We start from the raw sequence: 19977 nt of genomic DNA on the forward strand, positions 1-19977 counted from the left end.
GTGCCAGGCTGCACGCAGCCAGGCAACAGAGTCTGTCAAACCCCGTAAAGCTCTTTCAAAAGATACAAGGATTATTTATTTAGCAAAAAATCTTCGTTTTTTAAAATAGCACCAAGTCAAGAACAAACCACAAAGAATCAGGCAACAGAGTCTCTCGAAACCCCATAAAGCTCTTTTAAAGAAATAAGAATAATTTACTGAACCAGATATTTTTGGTTTTAATGAGCACCAAGTGAAGAACAAGCCATACGGAATCAGGTCACAGAGTCTTTCAAACCCTGTAAAACTCTTTTAAAAGATACAAGAATTATTTATTTAACCCAAAATCTTCTTTTTTAATGATTACTAAGTAATGAAAAACACACGGAATCCGACTGGCTAGTGAAATGATTTGCAAAATGAAGTATCTAAAGCAGTGGTTCTCAACCTTTTTTTTTACCCATGTACCCCTTTTCCCATCTTTTTATCTTGGTGGACCCCTTCATAGCTATTGGACATAAGAACAATTTTCTATTCTTTACTAATATAAATTTTAAGGTTTTAATTATCAAAGAAATAGTACACGATTAAGCTTTATTTTTAAACGAAAACTAATTTAATACAAATAAAATTTTCTACTATAATAATAATAATAATAATAATAATAATAATAATAATAATAATAATAATAATAATAATAATAATAATAATAATAATAATAATAATAATTATTACTATTATTATGGTTATAACTACAATATTACAATGTTTCTTTCATGGGCAAGCAACACAAGCTCATGGAGAGTAGAGCTCCTTCGGCAGTTTCACCCCAACATTATGTAAACTGGATAAAAAAGGAGTTGAAATTAAGTTTGTGATTAAAAAAAAAGAAAAGGCATGTTTATTCAATGAGATCCCCGTTGATTCTTCTCGGCGAGTTTATTTATATTTGGTTCTATTGATGTTAATGATAGTCGAAGACCACCCCTTTATATAATACACTAGCTGTTGGGGTGGCGCTTCGCACCACCCCAACACCTAGTTGGTGGGGGCGCTTCGCGCCCCCCCCAAGCCCCCTTCGCGCGTGTAAGTCGTTACGCGCCATATTAGTTACGTGCCATTGTAGTTGTGTCCCTATGTTCCACCTGTGAATATATATATATATATATATATATATATATATATATATATATATATATATATATATATATATATATATATATATATATATATATATATATATATATATATATATATATATATATATATATATATGTTTTTAACTACGTGAAACTTGCGAATATACAACATTCTTTGCTGTCCCATTGTCTGTGCATATAAATAGATTGTCAGGTTTACCGACTCTTGAACATGCAACATATAATGGTCCATGGGAAAACAATCCGTATTCAGATCTATACCTCATGATTCTAATGATTGCCCTTGATCTTTGTTGATGGTGATTGCTAATCGACCATTCCCTGCGTCGCCGTCGTCATTTATATATCCCCCTGTGCCCCCCGGCGTCCCCGTTGTAGTTGTGTCCCTGTGTTCCGGTCGTCATTTATATTCCCTGTGTCCCGGTCGTCATTTGTGTCCCAGTGTCCCAGTCTGTGATTTCTCTTTGAGTGTCCCGGGCGTCATTTATATTCCTTGTGTCCCGGTGTCCCGGTCGTCATTTGTGTCCCAGTGTCCCGGTCTGTATATACATTCGTTTTTGAATTGGTCTTTTTTTAGTTTTTAGTTTTTTACCTTTTTTTTAGTTTTTTTAGTTATACCTCATGATTCTAATGATTGCCCTTGAGCTTTGTTGATGGTGATTGCTAATCGAACATTCCCTTTGTCCCCGTCGTCATTTATATATCCCCCTATGCCCCCCGGCGTCCCCGTTGTAGTTGTGTCCCTGTGTCCCGGTCGTCATTTATATTCCCTGTGTCCCGGTCGTCATTTGTATCCCGGTGTCCCGGTCTGTATATACATTCGTTTTTGAAATGGTATATGATGAAATAAACTTTGTATTTTTCCCCTTTTTTCTTTTTAGTTTTTTTTTTATTTTTATTTTTTTTAGTTTTGTTTTTCTCCTTTATTTTTCATTTTTTTTTCCTTTTTTTCTTTTTTTTTTCTTTTTTAGTTTTTTTAGTTTTTTAGCTTTTTAGTTTTTTATTAGTTTTTAGTTTTTTTTCTTTTTAGTTTTTTTGTAGTTTTTACCTTTTTTTAGTTTTTTTAGTTTTTTTTACTTATGTCCTGGTCGTCATTTATACTCCCTGTGTCCCGGTCGTCATTTGTGTCCCGGTTCTTTGTTGATGGTGATTGCTAATCGAACATTCCTTGTGTCCTGGTCGCTTTCTCTTTGTTCTCCCGGTCGATTCCCTATGTGCCGGTGTCCCGGTCGTCATTTGTGTCCCGATGTCCCGGTCTGTAATTTCGTCAGTCGAAAATATGACGTCAGTCGACACACAAACATGACGTCACTTGACAGACAGACACACACACACACAGACAACTTATTTTTATATATATAGATATATTGCGATCAAGTCATAATGTCAACTCTATTGCGATCTTTTGATAACATTTGAGAAACACGACTAAATGCCGCTTCAACAAGATAAGATTTAGGAAAAGGAATAACGTAGAACTGCGCTTTATTCCAGAGCAAAGGTTACTTTGTAGCAACATCATTTGTTTTCCATATATTGTAATTTTTATCTTTGAATTTTGCATGCATTATTTCATCACTTTGTATTTTGTTGAGGGGCTCTTGCAAAGATATTTCTGTTTCGGAAACATCAAATTCAAAAGGAATTGAAACCCAAATCAGCATATCCATCCTGAGTAGGTCGCCAACCCGAGTTTGCATATCTTCATGTATATTTTCCAAATATTCGCCATATAATGCAAAATCTTCAGCTTGCAAATCGCTGTTAACACAGGTCAAACAAGGAAACTGTTCAAATGCACGACGCCTGATATTATTCTCATAAAGCTGTAGTTTCTTTAGAAAAGCAGTAATAGCACTTTTACTAGATATCAGGTCAGAATTGTTTTCTTGGAGCTGATTATCAAGTGAATTAAAATTTTCAAATATATCTGATAAGTAAAACACATCACATTTATTTGCAAGCAGTTTTGCTCCAAGTTGTGTGTCAGCAAGAAAAAAAAACAATAGAATCCCAAAGTGCAATTAAACGCCTAAGACAATTCCCCTTTGATAGTCATCTCACCTCTGTATGTAATACAAGCCGCCCAAACGTTTCTCCATTTTACTTGCAGAATTCACGAAAAAGGTGGTCTTGGAGAGAATTTGATTTAATATGGTTAACTACTTTTGTTACAACAGTAAGGGCATCATGCAGACATGCACTCATTTTCTTTGCAACTAAGCGTTTACGGTTTATCACACAGTGAACACAATATAAAGTGAACAATAAATTACTGTAGAAATTGAATTTTTTAAATAAAGAGCGTTCTGAGTTGGTTTTCTTCATGGACCCCCAAAATATCATTGTGGATCCCCAATCTGTTGTGTTTTGCCTGTGGACCCCCGGAAATATTACATGGACCCCTAGGGTCCATGTGGACCCCGGTTGAGAATATCTCATTTTATGCTCTCATTCAGGAGTGTTAAATCTTATAAAAGTGGTTTCTGGCTTCCTCTAGGCATAATGGGACCTTACGTTTGGTGCAGCTGAAGCAGCTTTTCATGATGCATAAGGCCCTAGCTTAAACTGTTTTGCTCACGTCAAAAAATTAGTAACAATGTAATAGCCATGTGTGCCTAATAGATTAATAGTCTATGACATTGTTGGATTCTAGCTCAGTCTTGGGGACAATGGACATGAAACGCGCGATTCATAGGTTATTGACTCAGAAACTGTGCAAAGAAATCTCCGTGCGGGAAACAGTCTATTTCATATATTTATTTCCCGGAACAGAATGTAGGAGGGATTTGTTGGCACAGGTGGTTGTGGCACCATTCTTTGGGGAAATCTGTGGTCTTACGGTCGATTCCTACAACGGAAAATCATTTGTTGTCATTTAATTATAAAGGTTCCCCTGAGGAAAACATCTTGAAGAAATAAATATCTCAAATATTTTGAAAAAAATATCACGAAGAAAAAAGAAAAAATCTTGAAGAAAAAAATGACCTGAGGAAAAAAAACACCTTGAAGAAAAAAAAACACCATGAAAGAAAAATAACACCCCGAGGAAAAAAAAATGTGTGTAAGAAAAAAACATGTCTTACAGAACTACGTAACATCCCACTTGTGCGCCGTCCTCAGTTACAACCAGGGGTTCCCCAGTTGAGGAGAGTCCCGTGAGTGCTAGCAAAACAAGTCGCACGAGCTTACGTCATCTTCAGCTACAACCAAGGGTTCCCCACTTGACTAGCTGGCCCTGAGTTCTAGAAAAACAAGTCATGCGAGGTTACGTCATTCTCAGTTACAAGCACCTCAGTACAGTATTACATGACATAGAAGTGCGCGTAATCATGTTTTAAGGGAATCGCTTTTAAGTTTTTTCGTGATTAACGATGAAAAAAGTGTAGCGGCTATGGGCCCCGCATAATCCACAATGCCATCACTACTACTGACATATGTGGATGAAATGTGTATGTTTTGTTATGTTTTGATGAAATTTTATAATTTGGCATAAGTAACATTTCATCAAAACGTATACATGCACATTTCACTAGGCTAGCCTGGCCTATTACAATGCATACCCTTGGTTAAGAATCTTGAATGAATAATTACTTCTTGGACAAAATATTATTTTGTATTTATCAAATTAAGGTTTAAAAGTAATATTGTCTCTCAAGCATTAAAAATAAAAAAAATTAGAATGAAAAGTCACTTGCTAACAGTGGGAACAACTGTTTTAGTCAAACAGTTTGTGGTAACAAACTACTTGTAAAGAGTGAACTGGGCTAATAGTAACCGAAACTCTAAAAAAGCAGTTTTCATAACAATACACTCATCAAAAGAATTTCTTTTTTATAATGATTTCGAGTAGATACAATTCATTAGGTTTAAAGTTATCCATCAAAAGCCCAATAAAATTTGCCTGATTTAAAAAAAAAATGGATACACTCCCAAGGGAGCAGTAGATCCTAATGGAAACTACACAATCAAATTCTGCACATCAGAAAAGCCTTTTATAGAGGCTGGGCCGCATTCAGGATTTTTTCTCAGGGGGCGTTTTACACAACTTTTTTTTGGGGGGTACACAAAAACTCAAAATGCGCATAAAAATTGTTTGTATCCATTTTATTACGTTTTTACGAGTCAGAAAAATATTTTTTTTTTGGGGGGGGGGGGTTGGAGGTTCAAACCCCCTAACACTCGGCCCCCCTCCCCTGCATACAGCCTCGTATAGAGACTTCAAGCTCTCATCTACAAAAAGGTAGAATTTTGCATTTTTTCTAGAAGGAAGATCACGGGTAGATCACGGAAAGATTCTCGAAAGAAGTTTTCCTTCGAGAAGGAAATACTCTTTAGTATTTTTTTTCTATGGGCTGTGGTATCAAACCAGTGGTCCTAGAAAATCGAGAAAACGCTTATTAGAAATAAAAAAAAGTTCCAGTACTGTTTTTAACTGGCTAAAGAGATTTTCAGAAAGTATCATTTTCTGCCATTCTGTGGGATTAAACTACAATTTTGGCCCAAAGTAGTCAAAGTTGCTATTGGTTGAAAATCCTGAAATAGCCGTTCGATTTAAAATAAATAAGTTAATTAGTCCATGTGAAACAAACGGTTAACATAAACAGTTACTTTAAAGCTTAATTTGACCAAGTGATTTGCTTGATGTTTAATAAAATCATGAACAGGGATATACAATATCGTATCAGTTCACACTGAAAAGGGCATCTGGGTCATTGCGTGGAGGAAGGGGCTTGAATCCTCAAAAAGTGCTGCATCTTTACAACCAAAATTTATAATTTTCTGCAAGTATTCAGGTAAATATAGAAGAAGTCCGGGGAGAGGTTTAAATAATTTTCAATCCTTTCGACTGAGCCTGAATATAGGTGCTGTGGAGTGACATCTCTCTTTTTATTTTAGAAAAAATAATTTATTTGCAACATAAAAGATTCATTTGTATGCTTGCCGGTACAGAAGATTAAAAGGCCGAGGAGCATCTTGAGCGTCGTCACGGAATTTCCCAGAAGAGGGGAGGAAAGTAATACCACGACCTTTTTTTTATTATCGATGTTTGAAATAAAATATTGGATTTTATGTTTATTTTTATATATTAAACACTTATGGGCCAACCAACTATAAGTAAGGAGCGACTCGTGCATACAGTAACCAGAACATAAAAAATAGTTTTTGATCGCAATATATACCTTAGAAAATCAACTTTTTTATGGTAGTTCCAAAGGCACAAATTCCTTAAGTTTAAAGTTATCTACCAAAACTTAAACTCCCTCCAAAACTTGAATGATTCGTCCAAAAAAATGATAAAAATATTATTACATGATAGAAAGTCCAATGATTTTTTTAATTAAAATCAATTTGGTGGGAGCAAATATAAACTTGAGAGCCGTAAGAGTAGAGTAAAGCCAAGACAGATGGTCTCTGTGAGAGGCAAAGTCATGGAAAATTTGTGTTAATCCTGAGGCAAATTTGTACTCTTCCAATCTATGAATAGGATGCTACCAATTAATTTCCATATATAGAATGTAACAGCAAGCAGGGGGGGGGCTAAGGGAACGGAAGCCCCTATTATATCCCGGATACGCCTAGGCATGATCTGACAAATGGTCAGAAACTAAAAAAGGAGCGTTTCCCAGTGCAAATGACGAGGGACATTAAAGCTTAAAACAAAAAGAAGCGATTCTGTATGCGAGAGGGATTACCCCCTTCACAATCCCCCGCTCTTTACGCTAACGTTTGACTTTTTCTCTCAATTGTGTAAAAACGACTGATCAAACTCAAATGCTGCCTAATTAGAACAAGCGTTATTTTTAAAGCACAATAAAACTGTTGCGTAAAGAGCGAGGGGTTGAGGAGGGGCCAACCTCCCTCACATGAGTATACATATTGATTCCTGTCCTTTGTAAGTTTTAAGGTTGTTCCTTAATTTCATTTGAAAGTAACTTGTTTTAATTATTTAATTGGGGAAGGACACTAAATATACTTTGCATTCATATGGCTTGGGAGGATGTTTCCCCTTGCCTTTAAATTTGCGCTTAGGAGTATTAATTAAATTACTCTGTTTCTCAAGTTTTCGTGTGGAACTCGATTGGTCCTTACTTGCGGTTTCTAGTGTCATGTTTTTCGAAATTATTTTTCATCTGGTATTTTACGGGTTGTGACCTTTGAGCATCACTGGCACGGAGACGTCAGGTTATTTAACAATGAGTAGTTTGTCAAGACCCTCAATATTTATTGCTTTATTTTTGACAGGGTGAAAGATATTCAAGAAAGAGAGAGACAGGTTGTGGACTCAAATTTGCCACAAAAAGCCAAGATAATCTGTCACATCGTTAAATTGGGAAAATATGGATTTATAAATGGTTTTGGTCCATTTTTTCAATGATCCTTTTCGCGAAAGCTGGCTGATGAGAGGGTGAAAAAAAGAGTTATAGACAACAGCTGAATACTTTGAAAAGATTGAATTACATACTATTTGACAAATCTATTCTTATGTGAAGCAAAATAATTGCTTTAAAGATTAGTTATTATTTTTTCTTTTTTGTTGGGATCATACTACGATGGCCCTTGAAACTTTTCTGTCATTTTTATTACATTAGCTAATACAAATTTATTTAAGCGTTCTAATCACTTTTACTCAATTGAATGAATAACCCGCCTCGTTCGAAGGGGGGAAAGTTGGACCATAAAGAGCGAGGATAATAATTGAGTTTGTTTTGTTAATTAGAATGTATGCACTGTGCACTAAAAAACTGGGAACATTATCGCAATTGCTCCTACCACACCTGATTACACTGTGACTACTCCTACTCTCGCTACTCCAAACCTGACTCTACCCTATTCAACTGCTTCTATAACGACCTTTCCAACCAGATTCTTCCGACCAGCAACTAAACTTTGGCAATCCAAAACAAATATAAAATAATATAAAAAACTTTCCGAAAAAGAAGTTTTTCAAAGAAAAGTAAAGAGATATATATAACTTAAGACCAGCAGAAATCAATTCCTATTATAATTCAAACCAAAACGACCAGAAATTGCTATTAAAGACAAATTAAACAGAAATTAAAATAAACGATCATAGCGAATACAGAGATAACATGTACTAATGTAAATGTGTAGATAAATTTTAAAACGGGTATAAATTAAGTTGGATATTCAATTCAAACTTGAAACAAACAAAATTACTACAAGTAGGATTTTGGCTACGACCCGCTGCCCTTTTCTCCTTCTCTAACCGTAAAAGGGTAGGCATGGTGCGTCATTTGTGTTTATTGAAAATTATACGTATCTTGAACACTTGCTGTTGTTTTTCAAAACATCGAAGACAAATAAATAAAAATTAACTATAATAATCAAGATTACTAGAAACAAGTTATGAAAATAAAACTGAATATTTAATACATTGTTGTATTAATTACTCAGGAATTCGAAATTTTGTTTCACTGTAATTTCTATCGTATTTTTCAATGTTGTAAATAGGAAAAACAATGTTTATAATATACATCATTTTCAGAAAAGTGCAAATTACCACGAGTTTAGACACTTACGGTTAGGGAAGGGGGAAACGTGGCAGTAGGCAAATTGATGTTTGTAGTAGATTTTTTTGGTCTAAGTTTGACGTGAATATGCACTTCAATTTTTCCTGTTTAAGACTTATTTACTCATCTCCATTAATACCTGTTATCTCTATATTTGCTATGATCGTTTATTTTAATTTGTGTTCGTTTTGGGTTTCATTTATTCCTTAGTAGGTCATTATGTGTTTGAATGAAGACGGGAAATTATTTTTGACAGTTTTAAGTTTAATATGGCTCTTTAATTCTGTTTGAAAAACTTGTTTTTCGGAATCTATTTAAGAATTTTTTTTGATCGCCAAAGTTTATTTATTGGTTAATATAATGAATATTTCTCCTCTTTGCCGTTTCTAAGATACTTCATGTACACCCTTCTGACAACCGACATGCATGTAGTATCTTTTGATTGAATATTGTGACTCTTAACAACTCCTAAGATATTTTATATGTATCCTTTTGATGACCCGGATACACATATTGTCTTTTTATTTAGTTCAATATCCCCCTCAGCGTTACCCGGAGATTCAACCTGCCCCGAAAGTTTCAATTTAATGCCCTCAGCCATTCTGAGATATTGATGATGAGCATTTTTGACAATTAGCATGATAGTGTCTTTGATTTTGTTCAATTTTCCCTGAAAGTAGTCAAAAGTAGATGTAGTATCAGTTACAAGCAGTCATAGTCACAATTATAAGTTGTCACAGTCATAAGTAGTCATCGTCGCAGTCACACCGAGTTGAACTTAAAGCTGCAGTAGTAGCAATGGTGGCCTTGAAGATTTCAAGTTAATACTCTTACCTATTCCTAAGATATTACAGATACACCTTTTTGATAATTTGAATGCAGATACTCTTTCAACAGGTCCTTCAACATTCCAACATTCCCCAAAATTTCACCCCAGTACCCTTAGTCTTTTTGGACACACTTAGAATCGAACATTTCCCCCTATCCCAATAATAAATCCTACATATTAAAAATGGACAAATTGAATAGTTTACAATCTTTCCCCCGGGGCTGTGGGGGCATGGCATTCCTGGAAGCCTAGCTTTCAGACCTTGCGACTATTTTGAATAAAATGGTTTCTTGAAATTTTCTATCAGTGCTAAGGGCAGCATCTAAAAGGACAAGAGGAGGGACTGTTTTTCCTCCGATCCTTTTCAACATCCCTCTAACATACCTCTAAAGTTTCAGCTAAATACCCTTAATCATTCCTTAGATATTACTCCTGTGCCCTTTTGACAACCCTCCCGCAAATAGTTTGGTTTGATTTTATTTGACATCCCTCTAAACATTTCTAAAAGCTTTGCCATAACAGCTTTAGTCTTTTTGGAGACTCGGGGTCAAACACGTCCAAATTTCTCAATAACCAACCTTAAAGTTATATAAACAATGGACAACTTAGATAACATAGAGCATTTGCCCCACAGACTGTGGGGCTTATTTGATCCCCGGAGGCATAGTTACTTGACTTTTCGACTATTTTAAACAAGATAGCTATCTTGTTTAAAATAAGTCAAATAAAAATTAAAAATATTTATTTTATAAAAAATATTTATTTGGCCTTTAGACTATTTTGAATAAAATGTCAATCTCAAAATGTTTATCAGATGTATCTGAGGAACAGTACTCTGGGGCTGGGGCCTTTTGACCTCCGATCCAATTTGATTCTTAAAAAGAGAATCAGAACTTTCAACTGTCAATTGAATCAGCCCCACCGAAGCTTATAGGACCACCCGTTTCATATTAAGTCTTTTGGAGAAAAAAAAAATATTACATTGAAGCTTTATGGCCCTTTATTAAAGGTAGCGTTATTGCCTTGCCTCTGGGGTTCATTGCTATTTTGTGTTAAAGACCTCTATAAGCGTTGCTTTCTAAGACCTTATCGCGGATAAATTGTCTGTTCTAATATGGGCTCCCACAAGAAGGGCGAGATGGGCCTGAATTATCCCCTTCCTCTCCCTTAGATAACCGACAATATACAAAGGGTGCTATAGTCTGAAGTATTAGGGAAAATTGATAGGATTTTTTTTCAAACCAAAACAAATTTTTTGAACGTTTCTCCCATCCCTGACAAAAATTTATGTTAGTATCATAGTGCTGAAGCGTCCAAGGCTTCCAAGGAGAAAATTTCAGTGTTGTTTTTTAAATACTTTTTTCCTCCTGTGTGACACCGGCACACTTTAGGGTTGGAAACGAACACTTTTTGAAAAAAAAGAAAACTTGAATTTTTCAAATTATTCCCTGGTTAATTTTTATTTTTGCTCGTTTTTTGAGAAAAAAAGGGCTTGTGCTTTTACGGTTCGTGTTTCCTTGTATATGGGTTTTGTACCATTGTACCAGCTTTGTTGATGGTGATTGCTAATCGAACATTCCCTGTGTCCCGGTCGTCATTTGTGTCCCGGTGTCCCAGTCTGTAATTTCTCTTCGAGTGTCGCGGTCGTCATTTATATTCCCTGTGTCCCGGTGTCCCGGTCGTCATTTGTGTTCCGGTGTCCCGGTCTGTAATTTCTCTTTGAGTGTCCTGGTCGTCATTTAAATTCCCTGTGTCCCGGTCGTCATTTGTGTCCCGGTGCTTTGTTGATGGTGATTGCTAATCGAACATTCCTTGTGTCCCGGTCGTCATTTATATTTCCTATGTCCCGGTGTCCCGGTCGTCATTTGTGTCCCGATGTCCCGGTGTGTAATTTCGTCAATCAACAAACATGACGTCAGTCGACACACAAACATGACGTCACTCGACACACAGACAACTTATTTTTATATATATAGATGTCCCGGTGTCCCGGTCGTCATTTGTGTCCCGATATCCCGGTGTGTAATTTCGTCAATCAACAAACATAACGTCAGTCGACACACAAACATGACGTCACTCGACACACACACACACACAGACAACTTATTTTTATATATATACTAGCTGTTGGGGTGGCGCTTCGCGCCACCCCAACACCTAGTTGGTGGGGGCGCTTCGCGCCCCCCCCCAAGCCCCCCCGCGCGCGTAAGTCGTTACGCGCCATATTAGTTACGCGCCATTGTAGTTGTGTCCCTATGTCCCACCTCTGAATATAGATAGATATATTATATATATGTTTTTAACTACGTAAAACTTGCGAATATACAACATTCTTTGCTGTCCCATTGTCTGTGCATATAAATAGATTGTCAGGTTTACCGACTCTTGAACATGCAACATATAATGGTCCATGGGAAAACAATCCGTATTCAGATCTATACCTCATGATTCTAATGATTGCCCTTGAGCTTTGTTGATGGTGATTGCTAATCGACCATTCCCTGTCCCGGTGTCCTGATCGTCATTTATATCCCCCTGTGCCCCCCGGCGTCCCCGTTGTAGTTGTGTCCCTGTGTCCCGGTCGTCATTTATATTTTTTACTTATGTCCTGGTCATTATGGCTTATGTATGGTCATTTATATTCCCTGTGTCCCGGTCGTCATTTGTATCCCGGTGTCCGGGTCTGTATATACATTCGTTTTTTAGTTTTGTTTTTCTCCTTTATTTTTTTCCTTTTTTCTTTTTTTTCTTTTTTAGTTTATTTAGATTTTTAGATTTTTAGTTTTTTTATTAGTTTTTGTTTTTTTTTTCTTTTTAGTTTTTTCGTAGTTTTTACCTTCTTTTTAGTTTTTTTAGTTTTTTTTTTTTACTTATGTCCTGGTCGTCATTTATACTCCCTGTGTCCCGGTGCTTTGTTGATTGCTAATCGAACATTCCTTTTGTCCCGGTCGCTTTCTCTTTGAGTGTCGTCATTTATTTTTTTCTTTTTTAGTTCTTACCTTTTTTTAGTTTTTTTTAGTTTTTTAGATGAAATTTTTTTTTAGTTTTTTTCCTTTTTTTCTTTTTAGTTTTTTATTGGTTTTTACCTTTTTTTTCAGCTTTTTTAGTTTTTTTTCGTTTTTTCTTTTTACTTTTTTTTAGTTTTTATCTTTTTTATTTTTTTTTATTTTTATTCTTAATTTTATTAGTTTTCTTTTTCTCTTCTATTTTTCAGTTTTTTCCTTTTTTTTATTTTTTTTTTTTAGTTTTTAGTTTTTTTATTTTTTTACCTTTTTTTAGTTTTTTTTAGTTTTTTAGCTTTTTTATTTTTTTTATTAGTTTTTAGTTTTTTTTTAGTTTTTGCCTTTTTTTAGTTTTTTCAGTTTTTTGTTTAGTTTTTAGTTTTTTACCTTTTTTAGCCTAACCAGGATTTGAACCTGGGACCTTCATTCTCCGTTCTGACACCCTCTCTCACCGAGTGACTACTCCAGCATGTTCATTTTGGTGTTTTAAATGGTATATTATTAACCAAATTAATGTGTTTTACAATATACTAAGCATCGTCATAACAAAAATGATGGCAACTAATTTCATGACGTCAGCCGAAACATGACGTCACCTGATCCACAGATCCACACACAGACAATTTATTTTTATATATATAGACTAGCTGTTGGGGTGGCGCTTCGCGCCACCCCAACACCTAGTTGGTGGGGGCGCTTCGCGCCCCCCCAAGCCCCCCCGCGCGCGTAAGTCGTTACGCGCCATTGTAGTTGTGTCCCTATGTCCCACCTGTGATATATATATATATATATATATATATATATATATATATATATATATATATATATATATATATATATATATATATATATATATATATATATATATATATATATATATATATATGTTTTTAACTACGTAAAACTTGCGAATATACAACATTCTTTGCTGTCCCATTGTCTGTGCATATAAATAGATTGTCAGGTTTACCGACTCTTGAACATGCAACATATAATGGTCCATGGGAAAACAATCCGTATTCAGATCTATACCTCATGATTCTAATGATTGCCCTTGAGCTTTGTTGATGGTGATTGCTAATCGACCATTCCCTGAGTCGCCATCGTCATTTATATATCCCCCTGTGCACCCCGGCGTCCCCTTTGTAGTTATGTCCCTGTGTCCCGGTCGTCATTTATATTCCCTGTGTCCCGGTCGTCATTTGTGTCCCGGTGTTCCAGTCTGTGATTTCTCTTTGAGTGTCCCGGGCGTCATTTATATTCCTTGTGTCCCGGTGTCCCGGTCGTCATTTATATCCCCCTGTGCCCCCCGGCGTCCCCATTCTAGTTGTGTCCCTGTGTCCCGGTCGTCATTTATATTCCCTGTGTCCCGGTCGTCATTTGTATCCCGGTGTCCCGGTCTGTATATACATTCGTTTTTTAGTTTTGTTTTTCTCCTTTATTTTTTTCCTTTTTTCTTTTTTTTCTTTTTTAGTTTATTTAGATTTTTAGATTTTTTAGTTTTTTTATTAGTTTTTAGTTTTTTTGTAGTTTTTACCATTTTTTTAGTTTTTTTAGTTTTTTTTTTTTTACTTATGTCCTGGTCGTCATTTATACTCCCTGTGTCCCGGTCGTCATTTGTGTCTCGGTGCTTTGTTGATTGCTAATTTATATTATATTTATATTTATATTTTTTATATTTATTAATATTTTTTTAGTTTTCTTTTTCTCTTATTTTTCAGTTTTTTCCTTTTTTTTAGTTTTTTCTTTTTTAGTTTTTAGTTTTTTTTTGTTTTTTACCTTTTTTTAGTTTTTTTAGCTTTTTTAGTTTTTTTATTAGTTTTTAGTTTTTTTTTAGTTTTTGCCTTTTTTTAGTTTTTTCAGTTTTTTTTAGTTTTTAGTTTTTTACCTTTTTTTAGTTTTTTTTAGTTTTTTAGCTTTTTTAGTTTTTTTTCTTTTTAGTTTTTTTTGTAGTTTTTACCTTTTTTAGTTTTTTTTCTTCTTTTGTATTAGTGTGAAATAATTCAGACGTCATATGCGGACAAACACGACGTCACTCGACAGACAGACAGACAGACATAACCCACAAACAACTTATTTTTATATATATTTATTCATATTTTTTTAGTTTTCTTTTTCTCTTTTATTTTTCAGTTTTTTCCTTTTTTTTAGTTTTTTTCTTTTTTAGTTTTTAGTTTTTTTTAGTTTTTTACCTTTTTTTAGTTTTTTTTAGTTTTTTTAGTTTTTTAGCTTTTTTAGTTTTTTTATTAGTTTTTATTTTTTTTGTAGTTTTTGCCTTTTTTTATTTTTTTCAGTTTTTTTTTTAGTTATTAGATTTTTACCTTTTTTTTTAGTTTTTTTTTAGTTTTTTAGATTTTTTAGTTTTTTTTTCTTTTTAATTTTTTTTGTAGTTTTTACCTTTTTTAGTTTTTTTCTTCTTTTGTATTAGTGTGAAATAATTCAGACGTCATATGCGAACAAACATGACGTCACCTGATCCACAGATCCACACACATACAACTTATTTTTATATATATAGATAGATAGATAGATAGATAGCTGTCCCGGTCGTCATTTGTGTCCCGATGTCCCGGTCTGTAATTTCGTCAGTCGACAAACATGACGTCACTCGACACACACACACACACACACAGACAACTTATTTTTATATATATAGATCAGTACAGTATAGTGAAACAGTTTGTGGCAACGAACTGTAGTAAGGAGCGACCCGGCTCAATAGTAACCAAAATTCTAAAAATAGAGTTTTGATACCAATAGTTACATCAAAAGAATTGCATTTTAATGCTAATTTTAAATATACAAGTTTCGTCAAGTTTAGTCAAACCCCTAAGAAGTTACGAGCCTGAGAAAATTTGTCTTATTTTAGAAAATAGGGGGAAACGTCCCTTAAAAGTCATAGAGTATTAACGAAAATCGCACCATCAGATTCAGAGTATCAGAGAATCCTACTGTAAAGTTTTCAAGCTTCTATCAACAAAAATATGGAATTTAGTATCATTTGCCAGAATATAACGGATGCGTGTTAATTTGTTTTTTTTTTTTTTTCTTTTCCCAGGGGTGATCGTATCGACCCAGTTGTCCTAGAATATCACAAGAGGGCTCATTCTGACGGAAATTGAAAGCTCTAGTGCCCTTTTTAAGTGACAAAAAATTCGAGGGCACCTAGTCCCCCTCCCACGCACATTTTTTACCCAAAGTCACCAGATCAAAATTTTGAGATATCCATTCTGTTTAGCTTAATCGAAAACTTCATAAATATGTCTTTGGGGATGACTTATCCCCCCAGTCCGCGGGGGAGGGGCTGCAAGTTACAAACTTTGACCATTGTGTACATGTAGCAATTGTTAAGTATGAAGTGTACAGACGTTTTCAGGGGGACTTTTTCGCGGTGGGGTGGGTGTGGGTCGTGGGGAGGAGGTTACGTGGGAGGATCTTTCCATGGAGGAATTTATTATGAGTGAAGAGAATTTCCATAAAGGGGGCGCAGGATTTTCCAGCACTATTTAAAAAAACAATGAGAAAATAAATAAGTTTTTTCAACTGGAAGTAATGAGCAGCATTAAAACTTAAAACGAACATAAAAAATTACGTATATAAGGGGGTTCGTCTCCTCTACAATACCTTGATCTTTACGATAAAGTATTTTTAGTAATTTCAACTATTTATTCTAAGGCCTTTGTGATTCAGGGATCATTCTTAAAAATTTGGGACAAAATTCAAGCTTTAATGTAAAGAACGAAGTATTGACGAGGGGGTAAACCCTCTTATATACGTTATAAAAATACACAAAAATAGAAATTTGTTACGTAAATTAATTCGTAAGGTACGTATGTTTATTATTAACAAAAAAGTTCGTAAAAAATAAAAAAATCTAGTTACATTTTTAAGCAACCAAAAATTGTAGGGCAACTAGGCCTCCTCGCCCACCCCCTTTTTTTTATCAAAATTCTACGATCAAAACTATGAGAAAGCCATTTAGCCAAAAAGAAAACAATATGTAAATTTCGTTTTAAATATGGTTGTACGGTGAGCCAAAATAAAAACATGTATTAATTAAAAAACGTTCAGAAATTAAATAAAAAAACAAGTTTTTCAAACTGCAAGTAAGGAGCGACATTAAAACTTATAAGGAACAAAAATTATTCCGTATAAAAGGGGTTGACCCCCTCCTCAACGCCTCGCTCCTTAAGCTAAAGTTTTTTATTGTTTTAAAAAGTAGAGTTGAGAGAAAGAGTCAAACTTTAGCGTAAAGATACAGGCGTTGAGGAGGGGTCAACCTCTTTTATATACGGAATAATTTCTGTTCGTTTTAAGTTTTAATGTTGCTCCTTACTTGTAGTTTTTTTCAATAAAACGCAATTGTCAATCTAGCATTAAGGGAGACTCGGAAAATAACCCTCCGAATTCTATTCTTGGTAGTTTCTATCCACTTGAAGTGTTTTTAAGTAATAAAAGTACCTACGAGAAAATGAAGTCCACAAAATCCCAACCCGTCCATCCTATTGTCTTTCCTACTGCCACAGTTCCCAATAGACCCAAGCCCATTTAATCACCATTAAGAGATGAAATAGTTGCAGCTATAAAATCCCTGAAGGTGAACAAAGCCCCTGGTCCAGATGGTATCCATTCAGACTTCTAAATTCAGACCCTGAAGAACAGTGTCTCTATCATCTGACATCTATCAAATCATCCTGACATCTATCATTAAGTCATAAAAAGCGTATGGGAACTGGGCTACTTCTTCAGATGCTGGGTGAAAACCAAGATTGTCTCACTTTAGAAAGGGTGAAACTAACAGCTTCCAAAGAAATCGGCCTACCATAAAGCAAATGTTCTCCACTCGGCAACTGATGGAGGAATATATCAAGATTGCATAAGAGATTCTCTTTTATAGACTACAAATAGGCCTTTGATTTAATATCCCGTGGTGGCTTTGGCATACAGTTCTACATTATAGAGTACTCAAAAACACGATAGCTCTAATTAAGGTATCCATTCAAATTTTATTTGTCAGATACACGACACCTGAAGGACTGTGGACGGGTTCCTGACGTCAGCAGGTGTTGTCCAGGGTTGCTTACTACCTCCTCGTGTATTTAACCTTTTTCTAAAAGCAGCTTTATCCTTTGCTAAAACCACTGATGGTACATCCATCGTATAAGAGCTTATCGACAGTCTAGCTTATGCAGACGCCAGCAATAAAATAGGCAGTTATGGACACCTCCTCTAAGCAGAAACAAACAAACTAGTGACAGCAACCAAAGCCTTTGGAATGGTCATTAACACAGCCAAAACGAAGGTCATGGACTGTGCATCCAGAGCCATGCAGCTAACTATGAAGGAGAACAAATAGAAAATATGGTTTCGTCTTCCTGGGTAGTCTCTTAACCTCTGGTAATGATTGCTCGAAATTGATTAGATGAAGACTTTGTCTGGGAAGCAGCAGCATTAAGAGCCCATTGTCAATCCGGAAAAGCAAATCACTGTCAAAGTCATTGAACCTTTGACTTTTTAACTCTTTATAATCTTCTTGCTATGTATGCAAGTGAATCAATTAAAACTGATGATTAGCGTTAAATTCCCGCATTTGAAACAAAATACCTCCGTCGCAATGTGGGGATCATCTAAATTAAACGATTATCCAATGAATGCCTCCTAAAACTTCTTCACTGATCACACATGAGCATGGTCGAATCAGAACTCAGAAAGTCCGCTGGCTGTCATTTCCAGTGAACGCCATCAAGAAAGCTGCCACATATCACCTTTGAAGGGTAGGTACATTGCACACGTTCTCGAGGCTGAACTTGCAAGAGATGGTCCAATAACTTTAATGGTCAGAACCTTACCTAACTCTTCCGTTTCGAGCTAGAAAGAGCCAAATACCATCGCCACCTTCTCGACCCAGTGAGAATAGATGAAGCCTCAATACACCGGCAGAGGCCGAATGGAATTAAAGACAATGTAAGTCAAGGGACGTTCGGCTTCAATGTAAATTTTTATTATGTTCCTTCTAGGTTTAATAGTAATTTCTATCTGTTTGAAGCTTGAACTGAGTATTTATGAACGATTTTTTCTTTCAATTAGTTTTCATTTATTCACAGAAGTATCTCTTCGTTTTAACTTAAAATCGTTATTTGACTTTGTGAACCATAGATATTGTTATGTATGTCAACCAGATGGTTTCTCGAAGTAGCGCATTGGTGGAAAGGTTGCAGAATCCACCAGTATTAAGCCATTTCTTCATTATTAATTTTTCAGACTAAGTCAGTCAAGTGAAAGCAGCTTTATGTTCCCCTACTTTGAATTTTTCTGAAAAAAAGGCACTTCAAATGCGCCTTATTTGCCTTTTGAGCCTTAAAAAGGACCAATGGGGATTGAAGCTTCTGGAAAAAGCGAAAAAGCACGAGAGACTTCACTTGGAAATATAAAAAAAATAGGTAAGAAGAAGCAAACAATTACAAAATAATTTTTTCTGTCGTTGGTAAAGACCCTGGCCCGGGACTCGGTAAGTGGCAGGCTTCTATATATGGATTCTCATTGTCGCTAGTCTTCTAAACGCAGACAATCTGAGCCTTTTCTTGATGTCATGACGTCAAAATAAACCTTATATTAGAAAAAGTGCATTTTAATCTTCATTTATTGGACCTTTAACTTTCGCCTCGGCCTGTCCTTTGTCATCAAGAAACACATATCGCCGAGACTTTGTTTCTTTAATTGTTCAGGTGGTGGTACCAAAACTTCTTTTTCTTCCAACGATTTATCCAGCCCAGGTTTTTGATTTTCAAAGGTATGGTGGGCATTGATACTTTATTTCTTTTATTTTTTCAGGTGGTGGGACAAAAACTTCTTTGCCTCGGCTTGTCTTGTATCATTATGAAAGGCATATCGCTTAACATTCGTTTCTTTTAATAGTTAAGGTGGTGGGACAGAAACTTCTTTTTCTTCCAACAATTTATCTAGTCCAGGTTTTTGATTTTCAAAGATATGGTAAGCGTTGATGACCTTGTCCATGTCAAAATGTCAAAATCCATCATCGCTATCATTTTCAATTTCGCTGTCTAGGTTGATTTTGTTTGACTCTCACACATGCTCGATGTCGCATGTCTTCTTACCGCCCGCGTGTGTCTGCTCTTGATTTTCATTTTTGACACGCCACCGCTGTTCTTCTAACTGAGTGTTTTTGTCTCACTCACTTGCTCGATGTCGCATGTCTTCTAACCGCGTGTTTCTTTGCTCTTCATTTTATTTTAGGCACGTTTTAATTGTCGTTTTCGCATATCTTCTAACTGTCCATATCTTTGCTCTTCGTTTTCATCTTTGACACGTTTGTGATTTTAATCACGTCAGACAATTCAGCAATGGCCTTTGCTTTAACTGTTTGCATTAGCGTAGTCACAATTGATGGTCCTGTTTGTTGATTTTCACATCTTATCACGTTTGATAGTTCAGGTGTTGGATCCAGAGAGTCA

The 19977-nt window shown here is 35.4% G+C and overlaps 1 protein-coding gene across 3 annotated transcripts in view; it reads right to left on the bottom strand.

The window, feature by feature from the left end:
• Positions 1-19977, bottom strand: part of LOC136034737 (zinc finger protein GLIS1-like) — a 78157-nt gene that overhangs the window by 47162 nt on the left and 11018 nt on the right. Inside the window, exon 2 of one of the 3 annotated variants that reach the window (XM_065716110.1) lies at positions 4226-4384. The exons of 1 other annotated variant lie outside the window; for it this stretch is intronic. The gene's annotated coding sequence lies outside the window, so the exon portion shown is untranslated. Of the gene's footprint in view, positions 1-4225; positions 4625-19977 lie in introns of those variants that run through there. One more of the 3 variants, XM_065716109.1, reaches the window with a different exon arrangement.

Source organism: Artemia franciscana, chromosome 13, assembly GCF_032884065.1.
Source record: "Artemia franciscana chromosome 13, ASM3288406v1, whole genome shotgun sequence".
Lineage (NCBI taxonomy): Eukaryota > Metazoa > Arthropoda > Branchiopoda > Anostraca > Artemiidae > Artemia > Artemia franciscana.